The 16,734-nt window shown below is 43.8% G+C and overlaps 1 protein-coding gene across 2 annotated transcripts in view; it reads left to right on the plus strand.

Annotated features, from left to right (window-relative positions):
- Positions 1–2,528: 2,528 nt before the first annotated feature.
- The window catches only part of PRR5L (proline rich 5 like), a 68,745-nt gene continuing 54,539 nt past the window's right edge, over positions 2,529–16,734 (plus strand). The window contains exons 1-2 of one of the 2 annotated variants that reach the window (XM_024215459.3): positions 2,529–2,581; positions 2,790–3,199. The gene's annotated coding sequence lies outside the window, so the exon portion shown is untranslated. Of the gene's footprint in view, positions 2,582–2,789; positions 3,200–11,514; positions 11,598–16,734 lie in introns of those variants that run through there. The other variant, XM_024215461.3, reaches the window with a different exon arrangement.

The following is a 16,734-nucleotide window of genomic DNA, read 5'->3' on the forward strand; positions in this document are numbered from 1 at the left end:
CTCTAAGGTGCCACAAGTACTCCTGTTCTTTTTTCATGACTGAAGCTCAAAGGCAAAATGAAGCTGCTAAAATCATCTTCCTTGCCCGTTAAACTGACCACAGCACCTCACTCTTTAAATCTTTCCACTGGCTCTCCCTGACACCCTATTAAGTTTGCATTTCCTGTCCTCCCCTTCAAGGTCTTTCACATCTCTAACCCTCCCTTCTTGTCTCATATCACATTGCAATTTCATTGCCTCCACTCCACCAACAAAGGCAGGCCCCCGGGACTGAATTAAGGCATTTGGGGGTCCCAGGCACACCATGACAAAGTGATCCCTTGTGGCCCCACCCCCAACTTGGAATGGAAGTCACAGGGTGCCCTCCCATCTTTCCTGGAGAGTCATGGACAGCAGTAATGGGGCGCTTTTCCTCCCCAGGAGAGGCAGCAGGGACTTTTTTTGACCCCCTCTCCTCCAAAGAGGCAGAGCTGGCAGCAGAGGGTCTCCTCAGTCCTTAACACAGTGTATCTGCTTTGGTGGCTGGAGTGGGCTCACCTCTGTCCCCTGCTGGGATGGAGTTGGCAGGAATTCCCCTGAGAAGTGGATCTTGGAGTTAGCACCCCATTGAAATGCACTACAGTCCCCTCCTTCAAATCCCTCAAAACCCACTTCTGCCATGACAACCGACAGGAAATTCATTAATTATGGCTGGGTTGAAGGGCAGATGAGGAATAAGTGACACTTTATCTACTTGGAATAATTAATAAGTATACAGATATATAAAAACTGTATATCTTTGTATGTCACGTTTTCTTCGGGGCAGGAACACAGGGGGGAACATGTCCTTTGTTCAGCCTGATTGGAGCTTTTAGGCACTTATTCAATAGTAATACATGCTGTTGATATACCCTTTAGCAGCGTTTCTCAAACCAGGGTCCGTGAACCCCTGGGGGTCCACAAGAGTACTCCAGGGGGTCCACGGCCCCACTGATCAACTCCTCCCCCTCCCCGGCATGCAGGAGGCCCTGGGAGGGAGGGAGAGAGAGGGAGGATCAGGGAAGGGGCACGCTTGAGGGGGGGGCGGGAAAAGGAGGGGCAGGGTGGAGTGGGGTTGGGAAGAGGTGAGGTGGGGCTTGGGGGGGAAGGGGTGGAGTCGAGGTGGGGCCTGGGGCTGAGCAGGGAACTTGGGGGTCCACAAAATTTTTTTAAATCAAAATGGGGTCCTCAGGTTGCTAAAGTTTGAAAACCACTGGCCTATATAATAACAGTGAGGTTCCTTAGAGGGAAAAATACAGCTACATGATTTTAGCTGTACATTCATTTGTCTCTAAAGTACAGAAATATGGGTTACATTTATTTGTTACACATATTTAGCACCACTTACTTAAGGTCTTGATGGGTATTAAGTTAGACTCACAACACTCCTGTGAGAGAGGCATTAATTATACCTTTTAATAGGTAAACCGAGGCATAGAGCTATTAGAAGCCCATTCCTGAAGCCATTGAAGTCAATGGCCCCAAGAGACTTGCTCCAAGGATGCACGTGGCATGTGTTGGTGCTTTCCTCGGGCACTCGGTGCCGGCAACACATGGACGTTTGTGCATTGGGCTTGTGCTAGCTTAGCCCATTGTAGGATCAGAGTTCAAGTCAGCTGCATAGATGTGACCAGAAGGCACTGAAAGGCAGTAGTCCTAACCTCCAGCCCTGTTGGTCACAAGTGTGCAGGTCAAGTACAGGTTACTTGACAGAAGCAGAACTCTCCTAATGTGTTAGCAAGAAAGCAAGCCGTGTGTGTGTGTGTGGTTTTTTACAAACTTTGGGCTTGATCCCGCAAACACATCAGCACCCGAGTAACTTGAATCACCTGGGTAGCTCCACAGACGTCAGTGCGACTGTTTCTGTGCGGAAAAGCGACGCTGGCATGTGTTTGCAGGGCCGGGGGTCTGTGGCTTTTCGGAGGCGCTGCCGGACTCTGGCTGCAAGTGAACAGCATTTCAGCAGCGTCCTGCCCAACGCCGCCTGACGATTACTACCGCTAAACAGAACAGACTGCAAGGAAACCTGCCGCCACCGGAAAACCGTAGAGAAAGCTGGAAAACAAACCAACCCAAACCACCTATCGCGCACTGGCTTTCCATTTCTAAGGCAGTCCAGCTGCGTAATGTCCTAGATGCGCCTCAGTTACTTCGTCTCTCACTCCGTAATTAGTGTCCGAGGCAAATTCCTGCCAGCCTTTCCCCTGGGCGTGCAACGCATTTGGGCTCAGACCCTGCCACGCTCTCAGTGCTGACTCCGTGGAAAGCTGGGAGAGAAGCTCTCTCTTGAAGTGAGATTCGTTGTTCTGTTGAAAGCATCCAAGCTCTGATCATATTAAGGAACCGCCTCCTGCCCCCCTCTTAAAGTCACAAAGCCATAATATTTTGCCTTTCAGTTTCCCCCTCGTGGCGTGCTGTGCTTATCTAACCTCCCACCCACCGGAGGCTGGATGCAATTTCAACACATTGCTGCCAATTAAATGCAGCATTTCAAAAATGTTTGTATTTAGCAACAGAAAGCCAGTGACCAGCTCCTTGGCAGTCCAGGCAGGCGCTGTTAAGGGTGAGCTTTAACTGTGCAGACTCACACATCCCGTGCACGGTGCCCCTCATTCAAATCTTTGGTCCCCTCCCTCCCCTTAAAGTTTCCTCTGATCGGCTTTGTTACACTTGAATGTCTAGCATTAGCTGTGCCGGAGGCAGAGGTGCTCCAGGAGGAGGAGGCATGTGAAACTGTTGCATCCTTTTCTCTCTCTCCTTTTTCTTTAAAGGCTAAAGAACTTAAACTTCCTGAAATTGTTGAATAGAAGCGGAGCGGACTTTTCTTCTTCCCCCAGGAGCTGGAAAGTGACTAACAGTTCAAGGAAGGCTCCAAAGCCGAGAGAGATCAGCAGCACACTTCCTTTAGGGGACTCCCTGGACTTTCCGTCTCCCCCATTTGTCTCTCCGGGGAGGAGCCAGCGAAAGGCACATTGTAAAAATAAAAACTAGACCGGAGCCAGCAAGTGTAAAATTCTAAGTGGTATTGGTCAGATCGCGGCGGATAAAGTAGAAACTCCTTTACTTCGTGATGTGAAAAGTCTCAGGAGAGAGCTGAAACATTTCTAGCAGCGGTGGGTTGTTTCATCTCATTTCCTTCTCCAAAAGCCGCGATGCAGCCCTAACTTAACATAAAAAGGGGGTGAGTGTAAAAATACACTTTCTTTTTTGTCTTTACACTGGCAATCTAAGGTGGTGGGGAATGCATTGTAGTTTAGCGTAATGCAAAGAGGGGAGGGGAGACCTCTGAGGAGCTGCAGCAGCAAATGGCAATCATGTAGATTTCGGATCAGAGTGTCAGCATTTGTCTTGTTTGAACAGGAGATAATCGCAAGGTTGTTGCCATTAAAACGGCCTCTGTTGTGTTAACAAGATGTTTATCTTGAGAGAGAGTTTGCAACAACAACAAAAAAGTTTGGGCTGTGTCTGATCTTCTATAAGAACCGTGTGCTTTATATTTTAGGATGACACTTTCAGCTCGTTGGGTTGTTTTTGTCCAGTTGTTAATGATTATTGCGGCATGGGATGCACTGACAGCGAGAGCCTGCTTGATTCAAAACAAAACAAAAAAACTCAGCAAGTTCTCCATTAACATAAATAAATAAAAATAGAATCTCCGGGCTTTTGATATCTTTGAAGAGCGTTGCCAGTGTAGACTAGCTCTGAGTCATCCCGAAAACAAAATGCCTCATTCTATCCCTTCCCCTCAGGAGACACAATAATTCTGAAACTGGGGGTGGGAAAAAGAGAATTTTCTCTGGCTTTTTCGGTTTGCTAAATGAATTTAATTAGAACGTAGCCTGTTGCAAAGAGACTGAAGCCATGTAACTGTCAGTGAGCCTGTCCTAAAAGGCAGAGCAGAGAAGAGAAGAGAGATCCATCCCTCTTTAAACCCCCCCCCCCATCTTTTCTCAGTAGTTGTGTAAAGTTCATTTGTCTGGCTGTTTTGTGAATGAAAATGGAAAGTTTCTTGTTCCCTAATAACTGCTCAGGGTCTCTGTGCACTGGGAGATTTTTGTACCTGACTGTTTTTAATAGACAAAATGTTAATAAAAACCGAGGAGTCCGGTGGCACCTTAAAGACTAACAGATTTATTTGGGCATAAGCTTTTGTGGGTAAAAAAACCCCACTTCTTCAGATGCATAGAGTTAAAATTACAGATGCAGCCATAAATATACTGGCACATGACTGTTAATATTTTCACCAGAGTTCCTATTAGTAGAAAGAATCCCAATACCCTTCTTTCCCCTGTTCTCCGAAATGTCCCAGCACTTGCAACTCTTGTCACTTGCCTGGGCTCGGCAGAAATGCGAATGTGCATATGCAGGTTTTGGGGTGATTCAGTTTATAACTGTCTATACTCTTTTTGCTGGCCTTCTAGTCATATGAGCTCTGTCCCTCGATTTTGTGTATTTTTGTTTGTCAGCACCAAGTTCTGAGCATATTTGTAGACAACACTGTAATTCTGTGGTATGAAAGGTTTCAGTTATGCTGAAGTCACCAGTGTCTGTGGTTCAACACATAATATCTGTTTACAGTGTGTGTATGTATGTTTAGAGTATATAGACAGTTATGACTTCAGCTAGGTTGCATAAATTCAGCACAGAAATTGATCTACCATCTTTCTTTTCCTAGCATAAAAGCCATAGAGAAACTGTATCACAGGCCACAGTGGCATAAACTACTTCTTGGTTAGTTTCATGTCTTCATAGTTCTAATATTTATTCAAGATTTTTCCCTAAAAATCCCCAGACATTCTAATAGCTTTACAAATTATGTCAATTCTGCTCTCTTTACCCATATGAGTAACTTCATTAGCCTTGTCTACGTACAAAAATGACCTGTGACTGACTGACAATGTGTGTGAGCAGTCGGTGCAGCTAAATATGTGCAGTGCTGAACATAATCTGTCCTGGTCTGCAGTTGCAGTTAAACCATTTCAGCACCAATTCAGCTGCGTCTGTCATCAGTAGTGGGAAACTTCTCATAATACAGACAGTGTTACTGATTTCTGTGTGAGCAGAATTTGTTCCACAACATGTCAGTGCAGCCATCTCTGGGGTGGACCACACCAATCATTTAAAGGAGTGCACAAGAATAGTATAAAAACAATAATAAATAATATAATAAAAAAAGGCCATTTAAATAGTTTGGGACTGACAAGAAGAAATACTTTTATCCAAGTGTTTTGGCAGGGGGAATTTAGTTAAGCAGAATGCATTTACCTTTGCTGTAATTTCCCCAGGACAAGGTGGTTAAATCTTCCTTAAATCTTAGACGTCACCTGAAAAGTGACATGGGCTCAATTTTGCAAACCTCATTAATTTATTTCTCTCTTCCCCAAACCATTTAGTTTTCCTGGTGTCTTGATTTTATGTATTAAAGCCCAATTTTGGGGGTAGTGTTGGCTGCAGGTTTTAGGGGCTGGATCTCTTTCTCATCTCTTCTTCTACCCCAGACTTTACTTTCGTCCTACCTCTTTCGGAAGAGCCTTGTGCTGTCTTTACATATTGCATCTGCCATTTAAAATCAGAAGGAATAGCTTGGCCTTATTACAATTAGTGTGCTGGGGCTAGGGAAATCTTACCCATTTCCTGTCCTGACTACTGTAAATGAGGATTCCAGGTGAAGTTTTTATAGACACATTTGTATGAGACTATTAAAATGCTTGTGTGGTGAAACATGTTTTACAGATGTTAATATAGTTTTACTGATCTTTTTTATTGGAAGGGAACTACGTAAAATGTCAAATGTATATATTTTTCCTGTTTTATTACCCTCACCACAATGTTATCCTGATGTCTGGAGCAAAGTATATCTTAGACCAGTGGTCTCCAAAGTGGGGTGCGCGCAGTTTTTTTTTTTTTTTTGCTTCTGCAGTTCGGGTGGGAGTCCGAGTTTTTATTTATTTATTTGCTTCGGCGCAGTGCTCAAAATTTTTTTACTGATGGGGTGCGCGATCAAAAAAGTTTGGAGACCACTGTCTTAGACAATAACTGTAAGGATACCATAAATATTTAACAAATCCATGGTCACCTACAATTTCATGGTTGTTGTTATGTTGCTCCCCATGGCTGCTTGGAACCTCAGTAACAGTAGTGATAGAACTATGATCTTCTGCTTCATGAGCATAGGACCCTATTATGGGAACTAAAGGAGAATCTCCATTTGCTGTCGCAGCATAGGGCAACAGGTCACACAGTTCTACGGTTTTAAATTCATTTCCATTAGAGTCCAGTGGTACGTGCAGCCACACACCAGCTCTTCCATTATACGTCATATGGTATGTACATTTGAGGATATGAAATATGGCAGTAGATTTTAAGATGGAAATAGAGATTTCATTAGATCTTTATTTCTTTTAATCTAGTAAGGAAGAATATCTAAAAGCACTTTTATTCATAGTGTTTGGGCTCAGTTTCCCTGATTAACACCATTCATAAATTCTAAGACCATTATTATCTAGTCTGACCTCTTGCGTAATGCAAGCCATAGAACCTCACCCAATAATTCCTGCCTCAAACCCATACCTTCTGATTGAGCTGTAGCACGTCTCTTAGAAAGGTATTTATAATTTCTTCTCTGAGTGAATATGTCTAGGGTACTACATTTTATATGAAGAAGGTAAATCAGGTTCTCCCATTTACTTTCTCATAATTCAAGAAAAAGGGGACTTCAGATGTAATGCTTTTTTGTTACACAACCCATAATTAACACGCGTCACTCACTGCCAAAAGGATGTCATTGTAGCTAAGATCTCACTAGGACTGAAAAAGGGATTAGATGTGCATATAGCTAGGCAATAATGTGTTTACAGTATGCTCAGGTTACAAGCCAATCACTAATTGATGGGGTTAGGAAGAAACTTCCCCACAGGCAGATTATTCCATAATTGTACAGCGTGGGAGTTTCTGGCACTTTTGTTTGAAGTGGCTGGTTCTGGCCACTGTCAGAGACAGGACACTTGGCTAGATGGATTTGATCCAATATGGCAATCCCTGTATTCCTATTCTTCTGCCCATCAATGATGAAAACTTTCATTTCAAAATGGTTTAACTTAGGGATACTGTGGTGGATTTTTTTAACAGAACTCTTGATACATCAACAGGCAACAAAGCCCATTAGAAAGCCTTCTTTCACTCTATAAAAGCAAATAAAACTGGAATGTGGATATTTACAGTGTAGTTGACAGCTAGCATGGATATCATAATTGCACTCACCCTTCAAGATAAAGGCTCCTCTAAACATTTTTGTGTAACCAATTCATGGATTATACAATGTCAGTTCAGATGAGTTCAAAGACTCGCAAGGTTCATTTTCAAAACTGAAGGGCCCAGCAATAAAAAGCTGTGTTGCCATCACTCACAATATTTGGTGTTTTTCTTAAAGTCCCAGCTCCCAGGAAACCTCAGCTTCCATTTAAAAAAAAAAAAATTCTAGCTCCTATAGTTGTAAGGAAAAACAATTTGAAAACAAGAACCAAGTCTATCTCTAAGGCTCAGAAACCAGATGGCAAGGAAAAGAACTCAAAATCTATTAATTTTTTAAAACCTTTTGGTTTTTAAGTCAGTCACATGATCTTGGGAGGCTTGACTCATGATTTTTGAACATTTAGAGTTGACAGTACTGTTAACCACAAAAGTCTGACATTGTTGTCTACACTAGATTTATTCTCTTAACATTTATCACTGGTGAGACTACAAATGTAGATTTTATACACTAAAAAGACATGTACTGTGATCCTGTTCTAGTGTTTGTCTAATGGAGTATAACAGCCTACTACTGATGCAAGCTGAGAGGTCATCTTTAGTTCAGTTATGTAAACAGCCAGTAGTGTTCTTAATGGGCACATTTTCTAACCCAGGGATAGACAACTGATGGTGAAAACACCGGTGGCTGGTCTGTTCAAGTTCTCCCACTGTTGTTACTACTGGTGGAGCTGCAAAGGTGGGAAATGCTAAGGAAGTGTCCAGTGCAGAAAAGGTTTAATTTTGCTAGATCACTTCTACTTATTGTATGGATGGACCCTAAAAGATTTGTGGTTATTTAAATTGGACTAAGTCATGTTTAAAGAGATCTTGCGTTCTCTCTAATTAGCATCTCATAAGCAATAAAATAGGTCATTAAATTTAAACTGACATGGCTTGCTTGCTTTCACCTGTGATGTGGGATTTTTTTTTAATTGAATTTGAGCAGTTGATCAGCTACATTTTTCTTTTTCTTTAAAAAAAAAATCATTTTGCCAGATTTCTCCATATGCAGAGCAAAGCTCTTCTAATCTTCACAAACTATTCTGTGTGACTAGGACAGTACACTTGTCTGAGTTAATACATTTACATGCTTCCTGGAGTTTTGCTGCAGATGTTACTAGTACCATTGGAGAGAGACTGAAAACAGGATACAGCAGTTGAAAGTTCATGTTGGTTTTTGAATTTGAATACATAAATGTGCTAGTTATTCCTTCGGCCAGCTAAGGCCCAAATCATGCAAAAAATTTAGGCCCTGTCTACGCTAGAAAGTGTTGTTGCTTACTCATGGTGCATGAAAAATCCACACCCTGGAGAGAGATAGCTATGCTGACCTAACCCCTGGTATAGACAACACTAGATTGATAGCTGAATTCTTCCGTTGATCTAGCTACCACCTCTCAGGGAGGAGGATTCCTACGCTGACGAGAACCCCTCCCATCAGTGTAGGTACTATCTTCACTGATGTGCTACAGTGCCACAACTGCAGCGCTGCAGCCGTGCCACATTTGAAGTGTCAACAAGCCCTATGTCTTCACTACCAAAAAAAGTGTGATTTTTGCAGGGAAATAGCTGGAGTTAGCTATCTCACGGTAAAATTCTAGTGGAGACAAGGTATAAAACAGTTCCCTCTAGGGGTTTTCAGCAAGGTTTGAAGTGAAGACCTTCAGCACAGACTTCTACCATTTGAGTTAAAGTTAACCCCTTAGCATGTACCATGTAAAGTTAAACCCCTTAGCAGTAGGCAATTATCCTTCACTGTACAAGCTCTGGAGAGGGACCATGGCACAGCTTTTGTCAGTGTTTTAAATCTACACTAGCACTTTCACCAATGGTAAATTTTAAGAAAATAAACCTACTGTAGAGAAGGCCTTACTTCTATGGTTAGTAGTATTGCCAACCCAAAGCATTCAAAAATCATGAATCAGGCCCTCAAAAAGCATGAGATTAGCTTGCTGTAGTTAGTCACGGTCAACACCACCAGGGGGTTATCTTGACTAGCTACACTGTGATGGGAGAACCTCAGATGTTTGGATGCTGCTAAGCTTGCTGCTTGGCAAAGCTATGAGCAGTGGAGGCACTAAAGCTCTCTGTCTGCAGACTCAGACAGCATTGGATTGGGTCATGGTTAAAAGGTTACATTAGCCAGAATAGCTAGAACAGGGGTTCTCCAACTGGGGGTCGGGACCCCTCAGGGGATCACGAGCTGTCAGCCTCCACCCCCAAACCTCACTTTGCCTCCAGCATTTATAATGGTGTTATAAATTAAAACACTTTTTTATATATTTAAGGGGGGTGGCACTCAGAGGCTTGCTATGTGAAAGGGGTCACCAGTACAAAAGTTTGAGAACCACTGAGCTAAAATGTTCTTTTTAAATGAAATCTTTCAATTCTGCAAAAAATGATGGTTTAGCACTCCATGTTTCTCTATTCTCCCCTTCCCCCAATCAGGAAAAGGTTCTTACTTGTCCCTGGCAAATGGTGTGTAGTTTTCTTAAGGCCTGGTACTGGATCTGTATTATTTCAGTTTTAAAATTTGGTTGTATCTTTTTGCCTCAGGTTGTAATCAGTCTTGTATTGTGGTGGTTGCTTAGCGGGAAATCTAGTTTGTCTTAATCTAGATTAAATCAATTCACTTCTCTTAAAGTCTGTAATTCAAAAGCGCTTTTAATTTCAGGCAGATCTGCTATGTGACTATATGGATGAGTTGTTCTTCTCTAGCACTTTCCACCTAAGCATTTTAAAGTGTTCTACAAACATTTTAAGCCTCTTGACACCCATAAAAGGTAGGCATTATTTCCCCCATTTTTCAAATGGAGAAACTGAAGCACAGGAGTTAAGTAACTTGCCAAAGATCAGACAGGAAATCTGTGGTAGAGACAGGAATAGAACCTAGTTCTCTTGGTTGCTAATCCAGTGCCTTAATTACAACATCATTCTTTCTCTGTATGCTCTGGAGCATAATCTGATCTCTTTGGCTCAAAACTAAACTAACTGGTCATAAAGAAGTTCAGCCTTTTATTTTCTTAGAATTTTCATAAGGAATTTTAGTGCTTGTAGTACATGCGTGACATACACCTATTTCACACCATAGGTTCCAAAGAGGCCTCTGTGGTGTCAGAAATAGAGTGGGTCTTTTCAAACTGTGGTGGGCTACGTGCAAAGATTTTTCTTATGCTTCGGTTCTCAGACTGTTCCTACCACCCCCACCAAGTGTCTTGCTTGGAGTTTCAAGTTGATTCAGCCTCAACAGCTCAAAGCAAAAGTCACTTGAAACCACTGAGTTTCTTTGTAAACTTTGCATGGTTTTGCTGTTAAATCATTCATGGGGTCCAGGTTTGAGAGAACTTTCACTGAATCTGTTTAGAGGCTATAATGAAATCTTTCACCTTTCCTGAAAGTTTCCTGGCAAACACTGGAGAGATGGTTGCATCCAGTGGGTTGGGAGACCTGGACTCCATTGCTACCTCTGCTGCTCACTCATCTGAGGGAGTCACTCTAGGGCTCTGTAATTGCATTCCCTCATCTGTAAAATGATATCATGATGCTTGCCCTCCTTTGTAAGCACTTCGGGATCCTTGTGGAGTGCTAAGGATGAACACGTCACAAAGCTGTCTGGATCCCTTGTGATCTTTCATGAGATTATTTACCGAAATGAAAGAGGGGCTGCAAAGCACGATATGTTGGAAGGGCTCGTGTGAGGGGTTCAAGTACATGCCAAGACTGCGTTTTGAACTTGTTACTACTCCCATCCACAATCGCATCACTGCTCTTAGATCAGGGTGAGATGGTGGGAGATATAAGCAGAGGTACATGTTTTTGTCTGTGTTATAATTTGGAGATGTCGTCAGCCTTAAGTTAGTTGAGCTTCCGGGCTTTAGTCCAGCTAAACATGGCCGCCTTTCACATTCTTTAATCATTAATTTTTGGTATTTAATTATAGTACATGTGTTTTGTCTGGGTCATGAAGCATGTGCTTTGTGTTTCTTGGCTGGCTATTCCTGCATTCTTCTGTCTTTTGCTCTGAAGTCCAGCCGGCCCAGTGTGGCACGTAGTGTTTTAGTCTTCTGTATTCCCCTAGCTGGGAGCCTGAGACTTCTAAAATTTTTGGTTCTGAGGAATGGTGAAGCGGCAAGTTCAGTCTTCTTGTTGGGGGCAGCAGAGGGGAGGAGCTGGAGGCGGGGAATCCTGGTCATATCACCCCTCCTACTTACAGCTGTGAAATTGCATGCAGAAGTTGTTGCTCTGGCACTTTGGAAAGGAGATGCGTATGTACATGTTCTTGACCAAAGGTAAGGGACCTACAACAACATGCATTAAAAGGGGAGTCAGATATTGTCATTTTGTAGGCCTTGAACTTGGATATTTTCTTATATAATTGTTTGTTTTACTACTGCTGTACCACTGGCAAGACACTAACTTCACGAGCACCTAAACCAATTCTTACATACAATCCAGTGCTCTCTCCCCTCCCCCAGTAATTTTGTTTTTCAGCGTACAGATACTTTTGTGAGCATGTTTGTTTTAAGCAAATAATGAGTAGAAGCTTCAGTCCTCACCTTCCAATTTGCTTGTGTTAGTTTTTTTGGGCTTTTATTGCTGTTAAATAACTTTCTAGGAGAAATCAGAACTAACCTGGAGGAGGAGATGTCAGTTACGTGGGTGGGGTGGTGTTAGTACAGTACAAATATTTTCAAACAAAACAGTGGCAAATGTGGCTTGTGATTAGGGATATCATCTGTCTATCTTTTTTTTTTTTTTTTTAATTTGAGAGGGAAGTAACAGCATTTTTTTTTTTTTTGAGTGGCAGGTTTTACATTTTATTTTGTTATATTAGAGTAAAAATGTTTGTTAGCTTAGGTTTGGTATCAAAGCCCGCACTTAAAAAGCTGATTTTGACAAACTGAAAACAGTGAATCTCTTTCTAAAAATAATGATTTGTTATAGCAGCAGTTGCCTGTTTTCATTATGTTGTTTCATTCAGGGTCTACGCTAGTAAAATATCTACCTGCAACTTGGGTTAGTGGGGGTGCAGTGGAGTGGTGGCATTAGCTCCAGCACCTCCATGGGGGAGGTGATGTTAATACTCATCTGGTTGAAGTTTACTGCTTTGCAAATTGGCTTGCAACCAGCATTGCAAACTTGAGTCATTGACATATGACTTTGCAGTGGTACAGCAAAACCGGCAAATAGTGCCGGTAAGATGGCAGCTGGCCATGAGGAATATTTTCTTCCCCCTCATGTTTAATCCTGTTCTGATTTTGTGGAATAGAAACAGGATGAGCTCTAACATAGTCCTTTACTTAGTCTAATGTCTTTAACTAAATTCATAAATTCCTTGAACTAGACTTTCTGCTCACAGAATTTACACGCTATACTGGTTTTACCAGCAAAGTTGGTGACTAAGGCCTGGTCCACACTACCCCCCCACTTCGGACTAAGGTACGCAAATTCAGCTACGTTAATAACGTAGCTGAATTCGAAGTACCTTAGTCCGAACTTACCACGGGTCCAGACGCGGCAGGAAGGCTCTCCTGTCGATGCCGCGTACTCCTCTCGGCGAGCTGGAGTACCGGCGTCGACGGCGAGCACTTCCGGGATCGATCCGGGATCGATTTATCGCATCTAAACCAGACGCGATAAATCGATCCCAGAACATCGATTGCCTGCCGCCGGACCCTCCGGTAAGTGTAGACGTACCCTAAGGGTATGCCTACATTGGCAGACTTACATCGCTGGCAGTTACATCGCCACTCAGAGAGTGCTGAAGGGAAACCGTTGTTGTGTGTTCACATTGTCAGCTGTCTGCGCAATAGCATGTTCACACTTGCAGTGGTATTCAGAGCGGTGCACTCTGGGCAGCTATCCCACAGAGCATCTCTTCCTCTTCTGCCGCTAAGAGTTGTGGGAAGGCAGAGGAGGTCACGGGGCATCCTGGGTCCCGTCCCAATGCCCTATGATGCATTGCTTCGCATCCCAGCAATCCCTGTGCTTCCGTCCGCATTTGGCACCATCTTTCAACGGTTTGTGTACTGCACGCCCTGCCTCTTCAGTCTGTAGGAATGGATCCTGTACTGTTGACCAATATGCTGCTCGCTCTCACTAATACGTCACAAGTGGCAGTGGAGTTATTCCTTAAACTAGAAAGGCAAGAGGAGTTCGACATTGATCTTGCCACGCGTAGTAGCTACGACACGAGATTGCTTGTGGCATTCACAGAGGTGCTGATCACAGTGGAACGCCGCTTTAGCGCTTGGGAAACAAGCACTGAGTGGTGGGATCACATCATGATGCACGTCTGGGATGACAAGCAGTGGCTGCAGAACTTTCGGATGAGGAAAGCCGCATTCATGGGAGTGTGTGATGAGCTCGCCCCAGTCCTGCGGTGCAAGGACACGAGAATGAGAGCTGCCCTGTCATTGGAGGAGCGCATGGCGATTGCACCGTGGAAGCTGGCTACTCCAGACTGGTACCGATCGGTTGCTAACCAGTTCGGAGTGGGAAAGTCGACCGTTGGACTCGTGTTGACGGAAGTGTGCAGGGCCATTAATCGCATCCTGCTTTGAAAGACCGTAATTCTGGGCAACATGTGTGACATTGTGGATGGCTTTGCACAAATGGGCTTCCCTAACTGCGGAGGGGCGATAGATGGCACACACATTCCAATTCTGGCACCAGACTACCTAGCCACCGAGTACATTAATCTGAAGGGGTATTTCTCGATGAATAATAGAGCCGGAGCATAAGAATAGTATGGCTTTAAAAAATGCACGTATGGAAATATGTAGGAAGGCCAGTTGTGGTTGGTTTAAGCCGATGGTTAACTTACCAGGGGCCTCCTCTCCTGTTTTCGCTTTGCCAAGCTCCGACAACTGTGACTGGCTAGCCTCCTCCGGGGTAGAGAAGAGCTCCTGGCTGCATGCATCTCTGACCTCCGAGTTGTCCTCTGCCCCTCCACATCCTCATCCAAGATTTCCTTCTCCAGGCTCGTTCCACTCTCGACTGGCACGCGAGCCACCGAAGTATCCACAGTAGCCTTCGCAGTGGAGGTGGGGTCGCCACTGAGTATTACGTCCAGCTCTTTGAAGAACTGGCAGCTTGTGGGCGCAGCACCAGAGCAGCAGTTTGCCTCCCGTGCCTTGTGGTAGGCGTTCCGCAGCTTCTTCACTTTGACCCTGCACTGCAGTGTGTCCCGGTCATGGCCCCTTTCTGTCATGCATCATGAAATCTGTCCGTAGGTATCATAATTCCTACGGCTGGAGCACAGCTGTGACTGCACTGCCGCCTCTCCCCAAATGCCAATGAGGTCCAGCAGCTCGGCTTTGCTCCAAGCGGGGGGTTGCCTGGTGCATGGAGCAGGCATGGTCACCTGGAAAGATGCGCTGAGACCACTGCATGTATCACCGAGCAAACAGGAAGGGGATTTTCAAAATTCCAAAGGAATTTATGGGGTGGGGATGACAGTTGGTCACCTGAGGGCAGGGCAGTAGAGTTCAAACCGATGACTAGAGAGGCGAGAACAGGTATTGTGGGACACCTCCCGGAGGCCAATCGCTGTGCTGTAATCGACCAGGGTGTCTACACTGGCACCGAGCCCTGGAGCAGAAAGCTGTACGCCTCTCGTCGGTGGTTTTTCTTTTTTTTTTTCCTAGCGCTGCAACTACGCAGTTTCTGCACACTAAGTGGCTTGGCAGTGTGTACAGCTCGGGATTTGCAACGCAGAAAGCTGCTTTACTACGCAGAAACTTGGCAGTGTAGACAAGACCTAACTGGGACTTTATTCCTAAAGATATATGCATGAGAAGCTGTTGACTCTTGATGCTGAGAATTTGACAATCTTATCAGAGGGGTGTATTCAAACTTGTAGTGTGACCCTGCAAACCCTACTCTCATCCTTGGACTGTGAGCTCTTAGGAGCATGGGCTGTGTTTGTTCAGTGTTTGGAAACTAGTCTATACTGAGCACTAGAGTAAATAAATAATGAGTAATCCTTATTCCCAGGAGAAGTCCTATTGAAGGCAATAGGACTGCTTACATGAATAATGGTTTGCAGGATTAGATCCTTGCCTTGCTTTCTAAGAGGCTGATCCAAAGCCCTTTGAAATCAATGGTTAGATTCCCATTACTTTCAATGGGCTTTGGATCAGGTCCTGAAGTCGCTATGGACCCGATTTTAAAAGGTATTTAGGTGCCGAAAGAGAGAGAGAGGCACATAATGGGGTTTTCAAAGGCACCTAGGTACCTAACTCCCATAGGCACTTATGTGCTGTTGAAAATCTCTATCTGTGTCTTTAGGCACCTAAATACCTTGGTTCAATGGGCCTAATTCAAATCCCATGGAAGTCAGTGGGAAGACTCCCATTGACTTTGAAGTTTCTACTTTCACCTATCCTTGAATTAGCTAAAATAATTTCTGATCAGAGCCTGTTGTTTTAGAGCGGGGGTTTTGTTAATTATGTGATTTTTGGGGGGAGAGGGGTGGGCATGGGGATTAAAACCTTAATTGACTTGGTTTAAATTCATTCTTCCTTCTCTCACTCTACCCCTCCAAAAATCAAACTCACATGACGTTTCCTTGAGGAAACTCAGCAACTGGAAAAACAAATGGAAATTGGATTGCAGCCTTAAGGGTAGCAGGCACTGTCTGTGCTCACTTTAAAAACACCACAACTGAGCCCTGGTCGTCACTACAGACTAATGTCAGTATAACTACGTTGCTCAGGGGCATGGAAAATCACGCAGCTATTCCAATCTAACTACCCATGTAGACAATGCTATGTTGGTGAGAGGGCTTCTCCTGTCAACACAGCTGCTGCCTCTCTAAGCTAAGCAACGCAGCTGCACCGGGGCAGCGCTGTAAGTGTAGACAAGCCCTTACGTTCATGCGCATGCCCACATCGTTTTGATGAACTGAAGGGCACTGAGATAGAATTTTGTGGAATATCTGCCTTTGTCAGTGTGGCCCTGAAGTAAATAATGTAAAGAAATGTGATTCAGAAAGAATCGTGACTGGATTGTATCAGCTGAACACACATCATTTCATTGATCACGTGTTTTGTTAAATATTTACTGGGCTCGAAAAAGAAGCAGCTAACAAAATTCCAGCCTGGTTCTTTCTGCACCGTTTTGTATCTATTTAGGTTGGCTAAGTGGGGTGGAGCTGTGTTTTTACTGAGGGAAGCAATTCATGGAATTGTAAAGCTGGCACAGTGGGAAATCCCTTTTGAAATTATTATTTTTCCTAGATTTTTATGCAAGAGTCCTAAAAGTTTCTGGTATATGTTATTTTTTCCAGTTGCATGAATTTTAAATCCCATTTTAAGTGTGCCTTACAATAATATCTGTGTTGCTTTGGTGCTACCTCTTGAGTCTAACTGTAGCCCCCTCCTCCCCTTTTCTCTGTGGCTAGATTGAGGAGGGCTGTGAAGG

This window comes from Terrapene carolina, unplaced genomic scaffold, assembly GCF_002925995.2.
Source record: "Terrapene carolina triunguis isolate 2854851 unplaced genomic scaffold, T_m_triunguis-2.0 Scaffold96, whole genome shotgun sequence".
NCBI classification, from domain to species: domain Eukaryota; kingdom Metazoa; phylum Chordata; order Testudines; family Emydidae; genus Terrapene; species Terrapene triunguis.